The sequence below is a fragment of the Moschus berezovskii genome, chromosome Y (assembly GCF_049115385.1).
Source record: "Moschus berezovskii isolate FMDL1 chromosome Y, NW_MosBer_1.0, whole genome shotgun sequence".
NCBI classification, from domain to species: Eukaryota; Metazoa; Chordata; class Mammalia; order Artiodactyla; family Moschidae; genus Moschus; species Moschus berezovskii.
Genome location: NC_142489.1, coordinates 42,294,625 through 42,309,442, shown reverse-complemented (window position 1 = coordinate 42,309,442; position 14,818 = coordinate 42,294,625).

The following is a 14,818-nucleotide window of genomic DNA, read 5'->3' as shown; positions in this document are numbered from 1 at the left end:
ATGTATTCTGGAATCTTTAAATGTTCCAACAGTTGTGCTTCAAGGACCACTAGGGGAGGGTAAGGGTTGAAGGGATCAGATAGCCCTTGGTCTTCTCACCTACTGCCTCCAGCAGAGAAGTTTTATCTGTTTTACATTCTCACTTCTTCATGAGGGGCTTACTTAGAGAATTCCATGGACAGAGGAACCTGGCAGGTTACAGTCCGTGGGGTTGCAAGGAGTTGGACATGACTGAGCAACTTTCACTTCTACCTGAGAATTTCATTGATGAGGAGTTCAGTGGCTGAGAAAAAAGTTTAGAAATGACTGCATCAAAGCATCAGTGGCCCCTGTTAAAACATCATTATATCATCTGGAGAGGGATTGGGGGTGTTTTGCTTGAAGAAGAAAAATCACAGGTAGGATGATGCTGACTGTTTTCATGAATCTGAAGGGTCACCATGTGGGGTCCAGAGAATCAACATGAGGCTAATTTCACCTTCGTGGCTAAAAGGAGGACGATCTTTCTAACAATTCAAGCTGTTCCAGTAATTCATTTTCAGGATAGAGGTACACTGCTGTCCTTGGAGACATCTTAGCAAAGGCTTTAGGCTGTCAGTGATAATACTGAGGGGGTTCCCTCAAGAGTAGGATAATGGACTGGGACTGCCAAAATATAGTTTAAACTGTAAAATTCTGTCATTCTGAGTAACAGAGAAAGCTTTTAAGGTGTTATTCCCCCATGTACTTCTTGGTGAAATTTTATCACCTATGTTAGATTCTTAGAGTATGACTTTAAAAGAATGTACCATAGACAGTTGAATTTTGAACTTATTTTAGACTTAGAGAAAGTTTTATGAATATTTCAAAAAGTTTCGGACTTCCCTGGTGATCCAATGGTGGTTAAAAATCTGCCTGCCAATGCAGGGGACATAGTGTGATCCCTGGTCTGGGAAGATTCCTCTTGCCCGAGGGCAATGGAGCCCATGTGCCACGACTACTGAGCCCACACTCTAGGGCCGCTGAGCTGCAACTACTGAAATCCATGCCTTAGAGCTTGTACTTTGCAGCAAGAGAAGCCACCACAATGAGAAGTTTGAGTACCCCAACTAGAGGGTGGCCCCTGCTTTCCAGAACTAGAGAGAGCCTATGTACAGCAACAAAGACCTAGTGCAGTCAAAAATAAATTTAAAAAAAAATTTTAGAAAATTTAAAAAAAAGTTTTCATTATCCCTCACCCAGATTCTCCTAGTGTTGTATAATCTTGTATAACTGTAATGCAATGATCAGAACCAGGAAATTAACATTGGTGTTATACTGTTAACGACATTAAAGATTTTATTAAAATTCCATCAGATTTTTCATCATAGTCTTTTTCCTCAACAATGAAAAACTAGGTTTTATTATTTACAATTATCTTTTGTTATTTGATCAGTGTTAGCAAAAATGACATGAGGTGGTTTTAAAATTATTAACCATTACCCCTTGAAAGAAACATATTTCTTGTAATTTGTGGAGCTCTATTATCCAGAATCATGTAATTTTAGAGTTTAGATGTCATCTCAGCAGTCACAGTTTCTATCTTCCTCTTGAGGGAATCCCTTCAATCCCTGACAAACCATCTTGGGGAACTCCTTGTCATGGGTTTTGTTCAGAAGTATATTGTCACTCATTTAACAGATACCTATTTAGCACCTAGCTAAAGGTGTATATAAGACATTGCTGCTAAGTCACTTCAGTCGTGTCCGACTCTGTGCGACCCCATAGACGGAAGCCCACCAGGCACCCCCATCCCCGGGATTCTCCAGGCATATAAGACATTAGAGATACAGAAATAATAGATATGACTCTTGCCTTCTAGAAATTTGTACTCTAGAAAGAAAGAAACACATGGGCAATTATAATGGAGCAGAATGTGGGATAAAAGAAGAAAAGCAAATAATAATTATTTGGGATAAATGCTGGGGCAGGATGAAATACTGTGGGAGCCTAGTGTGGGCACCTCACCCTTCCTGGGCTATCACAAAGACTGCCAAGAGAAGATGATGGGTGAGTGAGTACAGAAGGATTGGATCTCTAGAGTCAGTTCCTCCAAAGTGTCCTCCACATCCTTCATCTTCAAGGAGTTTGATTCTGAAAGTGGTCAGAGGATCAATCCCTCTATCTCACACACACACACACACACACACACACACACACACACTCATACACACATATATACCCCCACACACATACATATATATTCAGTGAGCTAATTTGTTAAATCTGTGAGGCACTTTACTGCTATTGCTTGTTATTTCATTGACATTTGGTAACAACCCTGGCAGATCTAATGGGCAAGAGTGGAAGTCATGATCCAGGCCAGAGATGATGTGTCTTGGACATACAGAATGAGAAATTAGACTAGTGTCTGTGGGGTCCCTTAGTAGCTTTGGGATCTTGGTCAAGGTACATAACCTCTCTGAGCCTCTGTTCCGTTATAGATCAAACAGGATTAAGAATGCCTATTTCACTGAACAAATGTGAGAATTCAGAATAATATGTAAATTGAGGTCATGCATTAAGGAATATGGCTGCAATGTTTATTACTTATCTGTCAAGGTCCAAGCAGGAAACAGATGGTGCACTCAAATGTGATAATTCAAACAGGGTTTAATTATGAGACAATTTTCAAAGCTTTGGGCACGGTTTAGGAAAACTCATAAAGAATAATGTAGTATTCTAGAAGTTCTGATCATGTCTAGGCCTTAAAGGACAAGCCGGGGAGTGGTTACCAGAGCTAGGAAGAAAAGTTTGAGTGTAGAGGGCAGTCATAAAAGGGGATGAAATGTACAGCATGGTGGCCGTGGTTAATAATACTGTATTGTATACTTGAAAGTAGATTTTAAATGTTCTCACTACCACTACCAGAACAACACAGGTAATTGTGTGAGGTGAGGGATATGTTAACTAACCTTGTGATTATTTTGAAATACAGATGTGTGTGTCATATCATCATGTCTGTCTTAAACTTACACAGTGTCACGTTTCAGTTATATCCCATGAAGAGAAGGGTGGGGAGGAGCTATGATGTTTGGTTGGGGGATAGAACAAGACGAAAGGACCCCTTCCTTTTTCCCTTAGATCTTTTGCGGGTGTTCTGCACTTACCAACCCCAACCAAAAGTCATAGAGAGGGTCCAGAAACTCTCTCGGTCATCCTTTCAGTTCAGGCTTCTGGAATAGAAAGCAGGGCTTGAAGGATACAGAGTGGCTCTGGAGGGGCAAATAGAAGGAATCTGGTTCAAACCATGAGGCAAATGGAAAAATTCTCAGAGAGGGAAACCAATGAGAAGATATCCTCAGAAGGGGCCACTGTACTTCCCAACTCATTGTCAGTCTGCCTCCCCATGCCCTATCCGTTGGCCTGTTCTTAAATGGAGATGTTCCCATCTTTTAAGGGGACATTTGTTATTTTCCCTTCCAGTCTCCATTGTCCTTTTTTCTAGCAGCAATACTTGCTGTCCCCCACCCCCGCCCCCAAGGATTCATTCTTCCCCTATCGTCAGTCTGTATGGTTGGAATGGGATTCTGTCTTGCAGGGCTGTGTGTGATCCAGGCCTGAATCAGTCAACATGCTCCATCCTGCTGTGTGTGATGGATGGTCCAAGACTGAGCACAGGGTTCAATTAGAACCTGGCAGCCACAGTGAGTCTTTTCTTTTTTTTTACCCATTTTCTTTTTTTTTTTTTTCTTTTTTTATTCCTTTTTTTTTTTTTTTTATTGGAGGCTAATTATTTTACAATATTATATTGTTTGGTTTTGCCATACATTGACATGAATCCGCCCCGGGTGTACATGAGTTCCCCCTCCTAAACCCCCCTCCCACCTCCCTCCTCCCTTTATCCTCCCTCTGGGTCATCCCTGAACACCAGCCCCGAGCATCCTGTAACATGCATCGACCCTGAACTGGTGATTCGTTTCACATATGACAAATCATCACATATGACAAATCATCCCACCCTCAGCCTCTCCCACAGAGACCCAAAGACTCTTCTATACATCTGTGTCTCTTTTGCTGTCTCGTATACAGGGTTATCATTATCATCTTTCTAAATTCCATATATATGCGTTAATATACTGTATTGGTGTTTCTCTTTCTGGCTTACTTCACTCTGTATAATAGGCTCCAGTTTCATCCACCTCATTAGAACTGATTCAAATGCATTCTTTTTAATGGCTGAGTAATACTCCATTGTGTATATGTACTTAAGAATGCAGGAGAGCGTTGGGAGGAGCTGCTGCTCCCATCCTGCCATCAGTAGGGACAAACTTTGGGTCTGAAAATGAAACCAGTCTGTCGGAAAACCAGCCTGGGAGCCCTGAATCCAGGTGTGCCTGATGGAAGCATCACCACTGAACTTTGTAGTTAAGAAAGTCACTGTATTGTGTTTCCACTGTGTTGTTTTGAGATGGATTTTCACATATACCAAAAAGAGTCCTGATGTAGAAAATGTCCCACATGTTACTTTTTCCTAGATAATAATTTTAATGTAAATGTGAATTTAAAAGTCAGTGTTAGCCAGTGTCATCGTTGTTAGAGGCTGTTGCATACATCCTTTACTTCATACTCTCCTCCTTGAAAGAATAGCATTAGTGATAACCTAGCATAGCATAGAAGCAATTCACATAGTAATCAGCTGTAAATGTAATAATAGGGTAGTTGAGATTTGTGTTTTAAAACATATTCTTGCACAATTATTTCCCCCATTAAATTCATACAGAAAGCTGAAGTTGGAAATCAGGATTGATATCACATATCTGCTAAGTGGCTGTCTGAGTAGAAAATTTAAATCGTACTGAAAGTTAAAATCCAGTATTTTACTGAATTGACAAAATAGTAAAATTCCAATTGATCTAATTCCCAGTGGCTGGTGCTTTTAGATTAAAAAAACAAAACCAAAAACTATTATTGGGAATTACAGGGCTCTCTCTTTCTCTAAATCTTTGATCAGCTGTTCTTGTTTAAATGCCTTTTTCAATATAATTGTTAAATTTTGGCTCATTGAATTTTAGAATGCAAGAAGCGTTTTAAAAAACATGACTTTAAAATTAAAGACTTTTAAAAGTCAGTTCTTTACCTTGTTTTTGCTTAGAGATTTAGACGTTGTTTTCTCTCATGATATAATAAGAGGGACTTTTTTTTTTTTTGTAACAGCTTTGAGATATAATTCACATGCCATAAAATTCACCCTTATGAAATGTTCAATTCATTGGTTTTCAGTATATTAGCAAAATTGTGCAGCCATTGTTACTATCTATTTTTAAACATTTTTTTTCTTCCCATAAAGAAACTCGGTACCCACTAGCATTCTCCCCTAGTCCCTTCTCACCCCAGCCCCTGACAACCATTATCTTTCTGTCTCTATGGATTTGCCTACTCCAGACATTTCATGTACATGGAGTTATTCAACTTGTGGCCTTTTGTGACTGGCTTTTTTCACTTAGCATTGTGTTTTCTTTATTTCTGGCGGCACTAGGTCTTTGTTGTTGTGTGCAGGCTTTCTCTCATGGCAAGCAGGGGCTACCCTTTGCTGCAGTGAATCAGCTTCTCATTGTGGTGGCTTATCCTGCTGCAGGGCACAGACTCTCAGTGCATGGGCTTAGTTGCTCTGTGGCATGTGGAATCCTCCCAGACCAGGAACTGAACTCCTGTCCCCTGCAGATAGATTCTTATCCACTGTACCACCAAGAAAGTCCAGCATCATGTTTTCGAGGCTCATCCATGCTGTAAAACTGGAACTCTTGCCTGAGCTTTCAAGAAATAGTGATGATCTTGATTTGGTAAGATGCTGCTGCTTCTTCTCTGGTCTGCTTTACCAATACTTTCTCTACACTACAGCAGAATGATTTGTTTCATCTACGTCAGCTGATGGCCATTGTATGTATCTACCCTCGACGTGGCCCAGGAAGCCCTACCTGGCTGCCCTGGCCTAGCTCCCCAGCTCCATCAGACTCCTCTGTTCTCTCTGCATTCTGACATGCTCCCTGCAGCCAAGGGCATCTACTCATGCCATCCCCTCCACCTGCAGTTGGTCATCTTCTGTCACTTACAGTTAATTCCTTCGATTCCTTCTTCAGATCTTGTGTCACTTCCCTAAGTTCAGGTCATGTTCCTCAATTATTTTCCTTCATAGCACTTATTCTGTTTCTAATTATACCCCCATCATAGTGACTGTTTTGTTAACTTTTATATCCACCTACTAGACCATAAACTTTCAGAGAGCTCATATCTGTGGGTCATTAAAAAAAAAAAATCTATAGTTCCTGGCCATAGGAGGTGCTCCCCTTGCCTCAAAGCATTTCTAAACTGTTTTCATATAGTTTTCATGTTCAGGGTGTTTATGAATAGTAGAATACTCTGAATATTGGAAACCTTGTCAGTTGGAATATTGGATTGACCTTTGCCTGACGGCTGGGTAATCAAGTTCCCTGTTCTTTGTTTAATGTTGACCACACTGGTCAATAATAGAATCATGCAGAGAGCAAAGGAAATTAGGAGTTAGCATAAAAAAAAACAAAACCCTGAATTTTGAATTAAAACAAGCCTCTCCCTCACCTTTACCCTTATACCTTTTCTCTCTCTCGTCTTCCTTCTCACAGCCAGAGGATAGCATCTTTCCTTTCCAAATGAGAATTAGCACATAGGTATGCCTTTTTTAAAAGCAAACCTATATTTTTATAGAACAATAAACGACATGATCTCATCTTTTTACAAGGTAATTATATTGAAAAGATGCTTTAAAGTTTTACATGCAGTAGATTTAAATGCCTTTAAAAACATATAATAAACAATGGCAGATTTCCTCTTACAAAGAATAATTGATATCTCTTGGGATCAAATAAAATGTTATGGGAAATCCTGCCTTCACATATGTTATAAAAGTTAAGATCTATACTAAATATCAGTCTATACTAGTTCCTGTTAGCTGGGGTAATTCTGTCCCTCCTTTCCCACCAGGGGATACTAGGGGATAGTTTTTGATAGTTACAACTAAGAATTGGGGAGCTACGCGTATCTAATGTGTAGAGGCCAGTGATTCTGCTAAACATTCTGTGATGCTTAGGACAGTTCTTAAAGTGTTATCCACCCCAAATGTCACTAGTACCAAGGTCAAGAGACCCTGTTCTGTATAAAATAAGTGTTTTGAGATGTTATTAACATAAAACTAAATGGTTATTTATTCCCTTTTTAATTAAGTTTGTGGAAATTCCCAGATAGTAAAATGCCTTCCTTTGTTCACTAAACCAGCATTTCTTTAGTCTCTCCTTCATTCCGGGCACTGGACTCAGCACTGTAAACACTTGGTTAAAATAACTGGCATTCACTGTTCTGCTTACAGTCAGAGAGACAGACATAAAATTTGGCATTTAATACACATGGGAAAGATTAAAAGAGCAATGTCACAGTGTGCTCTGGTCATACATACTAAGAACACTTCTTTACCTGGGTTTCAAAGAGGCTTCTTGGAAAACACGATACACCTGGAATGCATCCTGAAGAGAAAGAACGGACTTTTTTGGCAGAGGGACTAGCAAAGCAGAGGAGGAGAAGTGTGAGGCAGAATTAGCAAGCTATCTCATGTTAGTAGTGAGTGTTGAAAGCAAGGAGAGGCAAGAGACAAGGCTGAAGGGACAGGTTGGACGGTGATGGAGAGTCTTGTGTGCAGACTCAGGAACTAGAGGACACAGGTTTTAAGCAGCAAAGCAGTGTAGTCTAATTTGCATCTCATATATCTAACTGGTGCTTCTGGGTAGCTCAAATGGTACAGAATCTGCCTGCAATGCAGGAGACCCAGGTTCAGTCCCTGGGTCAGGAAGATTCCCTGGAGAAGGGCATGGCTACCCACTCCAGTATTGTTACCTGGAGAATCCAGGGTTGCAAAGAGTCAGACAGACTGCGCATCTCACACACACATATACAACTAACTCTGCCTACCCTGAAAGTGATGGATTTAAAGGGTTAAAATTGGATTCAGGGGAAGCAGTTAGTAAGCTATTTCATAGTCCAGGTAAGAGATCATGAGTGCCTGGACTTAGGCAATGGCAGTTGGATGGCGAGGATCACTTGGATTGAGAGATGTCAGTGAGAAAGAACCAGCAGAGTGGTGCTCGATTGGATGTGATAGCTGAGGTAGAAGGAGCCCTCAGGGAGGACTCACTGGTGTCTTGTTTGGGCAGAATGAGGACAGGAAAGGAAAAGCCAGTGAAAATTTTGCCGTGGACATATTAAATGATACATATTTGAAACCCTTAAAAGGGCTGCTGCTGCTGCTAGGTCACTTCAGTCGTGTAAGACTCTGTGCGACCCCATAGACGGCAGCCCACCAGGCTTCCCCGTCCCTGGGCTAGAGACATTGATTGGGAGTCTTCAGTGCACAGGCCAGAACTAAATTCATGATGTCGATGAAACTGCTGAGTGAGTAGAGAGATAGGAAGTTGATCCAAGAATGGAGAACCAGGTGACCCAAGGATATAAAGTTACAAGGTACTAATTATTTTATGTCAATATATATGCATGCATATGTAGGTATCAATATTTGCGTGTATATGTGTAATATTTGTTAGATTAAGAAAAATACACAAGACACAGACAAGAAAAATTGAAAATGAGTTGTAGAAACCCACTGCTTGGATTACCTCTATTAACATTTTTCACCAGCTAAAAGTTAAGCATAGTGTTGTGGGTTGAACTGTTTTCTTCAGAAAGATATGTTGAAATCCTAACCCCCAGAACCTGTAAACATGACTTTGAGAGCTTGTTTGGAGGTTCTAGCAGGGGAGCGCAGCTACTCGTATACCCGTGACCGAAGACCGGTCCTCCTCTAGCGGGGATGGTCGTCCTCTTCGACCGAGCGCGCAGCTTCGGGAGGGACGCACATGGAGCGGTGAGGGAGGAAGGGGACACCCGCCTAGCCAGCCAGATCAGCCGGATCAACCCTGGCGATCAATGGGGTGACAGGTGTCGCAACCAGATCGCCCTCACATCCAACATGACTTTAATCAGAAATAGGTTCTCTGCAGGTGTAATCAAGTTAAGATGTAGTCATACAGAATCGGGGTGTGGGGGAAGATCCTAATACAGTCACAGGTGTCTTTGTAAGATAAGAAAAAATTTGGACACAGACACAGACATAGGTGAATGCCATATAACAACAGAGGCAGAAATTGGGCAGAAATTGGGGTGTTGAATCTACAACCCAAAAAAATGCTAAGAATTGCCAGCAAGGGCTGGAAGCTGGGAAGATCGCAAGCAAGAGATTCTCCCCCAGAGCCTCCCCAAAGGAACCAACCCTGCTGACACCTTGATCTCAGACTTCCAGTCTCCAAAACTATGAGAAAATATATTTGTGTATTGCTCATCAACCCAATTTATGGTTCTTTGTCATAACAGCCCCACCAAACTAATATACATGGTTGGGTTATATAAAAATAAACACAGAAAGCTAATGATAAGTGAAAACATCTCTTTTTAAAAGTTCATGAGATACTTTTAAAATGTATCTACATCACCACAAACAGAACTACCTCTTCCTTTTAAGCTGCTACCCAGTGGGAATACTAATATTTGGTGGTTGGACAGAGAAGGAGAAGAAAAAATAGGGTGGGAGGTAGGAGGAGCATTAGGTAAAAGTAGCATCTTGAAGGTTTCAAGAAACCCTAAGTAGTCAGTTGGGTACAATGGAGAAATAGATCCAGGAAAATCAGGACCGAAAAATATTTTGGTTATGGGCCCATGGAAATCTTAGGCAATCAGTGTAAGAATTACTGTGGATCTCAAGTAGCAGAAACTAACAGTAAGTAAAAGATCTCCATTCTTCACATGCCCATTCTCTCTGAGATAGGACAAAATAATGAACAGGACAATTGTGTAGAATGATATATAGGTGAACGTAAGGTACAATGGAAGATTGAGATAGGAAAGAATTGATTACGTGAAGTATAAAAAGACAGTGTTATATTTTAGCATGGTTTCAGAAGTCAGCACCATACACACATACCCACCTTGGGCCCTGTCTGAAAAGGTGTCAGAAAATAAGTCCCCAATGCTGGGAAAGATTGAGGGCAGAAGAAGAGAGTGGCAAAGGATGAGATGGCTGGACGGCATCACCAATGCAATGAACATGAACTTGGGCAAACTGGGAGATGATAAGGGACAGTGCGGTTTGGCATGCTACAGTTCATGGGGTCATAAATAGTTGGACACGACTAGGAGACTGATCAACAACAAATTTCACCTCTCCTAAGGTTGCCTGCTGTTAGGACTGAGAAAAACCGTGTTTTTAACTATGGAAATGTACCCTTCTAACATTGAGCACTTAGAACATTCTGGGCACTCTGCCCTAAGGATGACCTCATTTTATTCTCACAACCCTCTGTGAGGCAGGGCCTTTCAGAATCTTCATTTGCAAATCAGGAAACTTATGCCCACATAAATTATTTTCTAAAGTCAGGGAGGAGAGGTGCTGGAATACAAATCCCAAGCCTTAATCACTAGATTCTGAAGCATAGCAGGCGTGAGGAAGGGAGAGAAGACAGCATCCCCCTGTCATTGTTTAGGGATGAATTGCTGCCAACAAGAACAAAGTTCTAGCTGCACTGTGTCCAAACAGCATTGTCTAACCAGCCTGAGTTGATGGGGATAATGGAGGACCAGGAAAATCTTTTGGCTAGAAATTTTCAACTATAGGTAAAAACAACAGTTCATGAAGGTTTTCTGGAATATTGTCAAATTTAACTTTGTCTCTTACTATATAATATGATCGCATAACATTCTCATTGCCTTCAGAAAATATAAGCCATCAGCGGAAAAACTGAGTTTGGTTCTAAGATCCAGTATAGAGGATAATCTCTTAGCCACATTCATCTCAGATATGAACTTGGTGATAGGAAGTTCTGGGGGTCAGAGTCTAGGGGGTCTAGAGCAGAGACTTCTGGATGCAGTGGCCTCCTCTGCTTTACACACAGAGGTGAAATGCTTTGGGTATTAAACAAGTGAATGGGCTATATTGATAAGCACAGCTGACCAAAACCTCTTTCCATCCCAACACCTAAAGAAATGCTTTTCTTCACTGTGATAGAAGAACAAACTTTGAGGTAGTGTTTTTATAAGCAAATTTGTTTACTCTGCCTGCTATATTATTAGCCGTAAGTGAATGCTGTTCATTTGTATTTCTAATAAGGCATGGAATAAATAATACGTATAGTAGTTTTACATTAAATAGTATCATGGGTTCTGTCTACTCAGTGGCAATTTTTATTCACTACATTGTCTTACTTAAAATGTTCCTTCTCTTAGATTTTGATCTTTTAAAGGCCAGAAAGAAGGTTAAGTAAGACGAAAGAGAAAGGGGATAAGAAATAAAGAGCCAGTGCTTTTGTTGCACATAGTCATGGGGGGGTCACTTTTTATATAGTTATCACCCTATTCTGTGCTGGCAAGTCAAATGTGGTTTGTTTGGAAATCCCCACTGCAATACACCAGAACAAATGTATTTTTTGCTAAATTTTTCTGGTAGGTCCCATCACTTCATGGGAAATAGGTGGGGAAACAGTGGAAACAGTGTCAGACTTTATTTTGGGGGGCTCCAAAATCACTGCGGATGCTGATTGCAGTCATGAAATTAAAAGACGCTTACTCCTTGGAAGGAAGGTTATGACCAACCTTGATAGTATATTAAAAAGCAGAGACATTACTTTGCCAACCAAGGTCCGTCTAGTCAAGGCTATGGTTTTTCCCGTGGTCATGTATGGATGTGAGAGTTGGACTCTGAAGAAAGCTGATCACCGAAGAATTGATGCTTTTGAACTGTGGTGCTGGAGAAGACTCTTGAGAGTCCCTTGGACTGCAAGGTGATCCAACCAGTCCATTCTAAAGGAGATCAGTCCTGGGTGTTCATTGGAAGGACTGATGCTAAAGCTGAAACTCCAATACTTTGGCTACCTCATGGGACGAGTTGACTCACTGGAAAAGACTCTGATGCTGGGAAGGATTGGGGGTGGGAGGAGACGGGGACGACAGAGAATGAGATGGCTGGATGGCATCACCGACTCGATGGGCATGAGTTTGAGTGAACTCCGGGAGTTGGTGATGGACAGGGAGGCGTGGCGTGCTGTGATTCAGGGGGTTGCAAATAGTAGGAAACCACTGAGCGACTGAACTGAACTGGGAATATTTATAAGGAAAAGTCAACTCCCACATTAAGAAAGAGCATCCCTGTCCCTTATAATGCATACTTGTTAATTCATTTCTCTGATTCTTCTGAGTCACTTAACATGGCTGTAATGCAAGGAATACTCCTCTCTGGATGCATGAACCCTATCACAAAGTAGTAGTGGCAAGAGTGTTAGATAAATCTAGGAGATAATGAAACTTGACTTACCTACCTCACAGGTTTCTTGGAAGGATAAAATGAAATAATGGATGTGAGCATGTTTTTAAAAAGCAAAAAGTGCTGTAAAATTCAAGGTAGTATTTTTTTGTGCCTTGGCTGCAAAATTGTTTTCTATCACATTCAAAGTTTATTAGCTCTTCTGCACACATATGCATATGGAAAAAGCATTCCTGCTGCTCTTTCTCTATCCTCAAGAAATTAGAAATTTTTCTGTTCCTTTATGAAGGTAGCATCATTTAGATTGTCATTAAATTCTCAATTCCTCATTTAGTGTTTCTACACCATACAGGGTAAGTTTAAGATAAGTACATTGCTCATTCTCTGAGGCCTAGTCATCTTTGCACAAATCTAAACAGCACAAATGAAAGGACCTTTCCGGGAGTAACATCTTTGGGTCAGTGTCATTAAATCAATACCGTGATATATCAACATGTCACCTATGTGAATAATAACATACCCACACTTAATTTATAGATTTCTACCCCCCTGTTTTCCTGAAATGGAGGCCATAACGATTTTGGACTCCCCATTCAAATGTATCTTCTTAGTCTTTCTAAGTCACAATTTTTTTTTTTTTATATTAGCCAGTAATTTCTTTAACTCCAATAGCTGTCCATCTGCAAAAAGAGATTGAAGAAATAATGTAATAACACAGTGGAATGATTTTCATTTTCAAGCAATATGTAGTTTTTTTATAAATAAAACCAAAGACATGAAACTAGAAATAAAATGAAAATGTAGGCTGTATATATTTTTCTCCGAATGCTACTTGGGTAAGGAATGAGTCCCCAGATCAAAGTAGTATGAGTCATTTCAAATCTAACAACCTCATATCATCATAAAATTGTGTTGATGTATTTGTAAAAATCTATGAATTCTATAAGGGGCTTTTGATCTTGACAGGATCCAGGGGTAGGGATGTAGACTGAAGAGGGAATATTTGTGTTTCTTATCTAGTGGATTTTGCAACATTGTCACACTGAATTTACTAATAAAAGAGTTATCAGATTTTTAGACTAAATTAATAAGGATGAGATTTGAAGGCAAAAATAATTGCTTTTCCTGCATGGAATATTAGAACAGAGAGGGTATTTTAGCATCTAGTGTAAGTATGATTTTTTCTACATCTCAGTAACATTGCTAATTTGTCTCTGAATTCCTTCCGGCTAAGCCTGTAAATGACCCCAGGATCCTTTTCAACACAGACCTGCAGGCAGCCATTACTAGGGAATTAGAGATGACATATGAGTGAAATCTTTATCAGTCCTCTTCTATAGAACATTTCAAATAATCATCTTTAATTTCCTTCAAAAATACGTCACAAATACTTCTTGTGCATTATTACATTCCAGACATTGGGTATACACACAAATAGAAAAGACCTGAAACTCAGCCTTAAAGAGTATATAATTTCGAGGGGAGAGAGTAGAGCTAACTGGTAATTAAAATATAGCATACAAAGAGCCAAGATGAAGGTATGCATAAGCTACACATGGGAGGGCCTCATAACACAGCAGATGATACCTGTCTTTATGTTTAATATACAAGCAGAAATTATTCGGGCAAAGCTGGAATGTTCTAGTATAACAGTTCTCAACTTTTAAAAAATCTCAGATCCCTTTATACTCTTGAAAGTTACTGCAGACTTCTCAAAAAGTTAAACAAAGAATTACTGGGTAATCTGGCAATTCCACTTCCAGAGTATAGTCTCAAACAGATACTTGTATACCAATGTTCATAGCAACATTATTCATGAATTAGTCTACTGTATGAATGAACGTATTACAATTTACTCATGATATGGATTTTTATGCACAGTCTCTTTTTGGAAATATGTTTTCTTTTCAGTAAGTAATTAGTTGTCCAGTGGCTTGGCCATAGAATAGTTAAGTGGTTTTCAACTGGGGACAATTTTGCATTCTAGAGGACATTTGACAGTGTTTGGGGACATTTTTGTCATCAATGTGGAGGTGCTAGTAGCATCAGACACGTAGAGGCCAGGAATACTTTAAAACATTTTGGAATGCACAGGATAGCTCCCATAGCAAAGAACCATCTGACCCAAAATCTCAGTAGTGTTGAGGCTGAGAACACTTGGATTAGATACATGTTTAAAATTTAAGGAAACATCTAAACTCTTTTATAATGAAATTGTACAATTTTGCATTCCCAGCAACAAGGTATGAAACTACCAGTTTTTCTGTGTCCTTGCCAACTCTTGGTACTGTCCTTCTTTTTAATTTTAACTATCATATGAGGAGTAGAATAGCATTTGTTTTGTGATTTTAATGTACATCTTCTTGGTCACTAATAAAGTTGAGCATCTTTTTATTATTGTGATTTAAGAGTGCTGCATATATTCTTGTTTTGCCTTTTTTATTGTTAAAATATTCATAGCATACAATT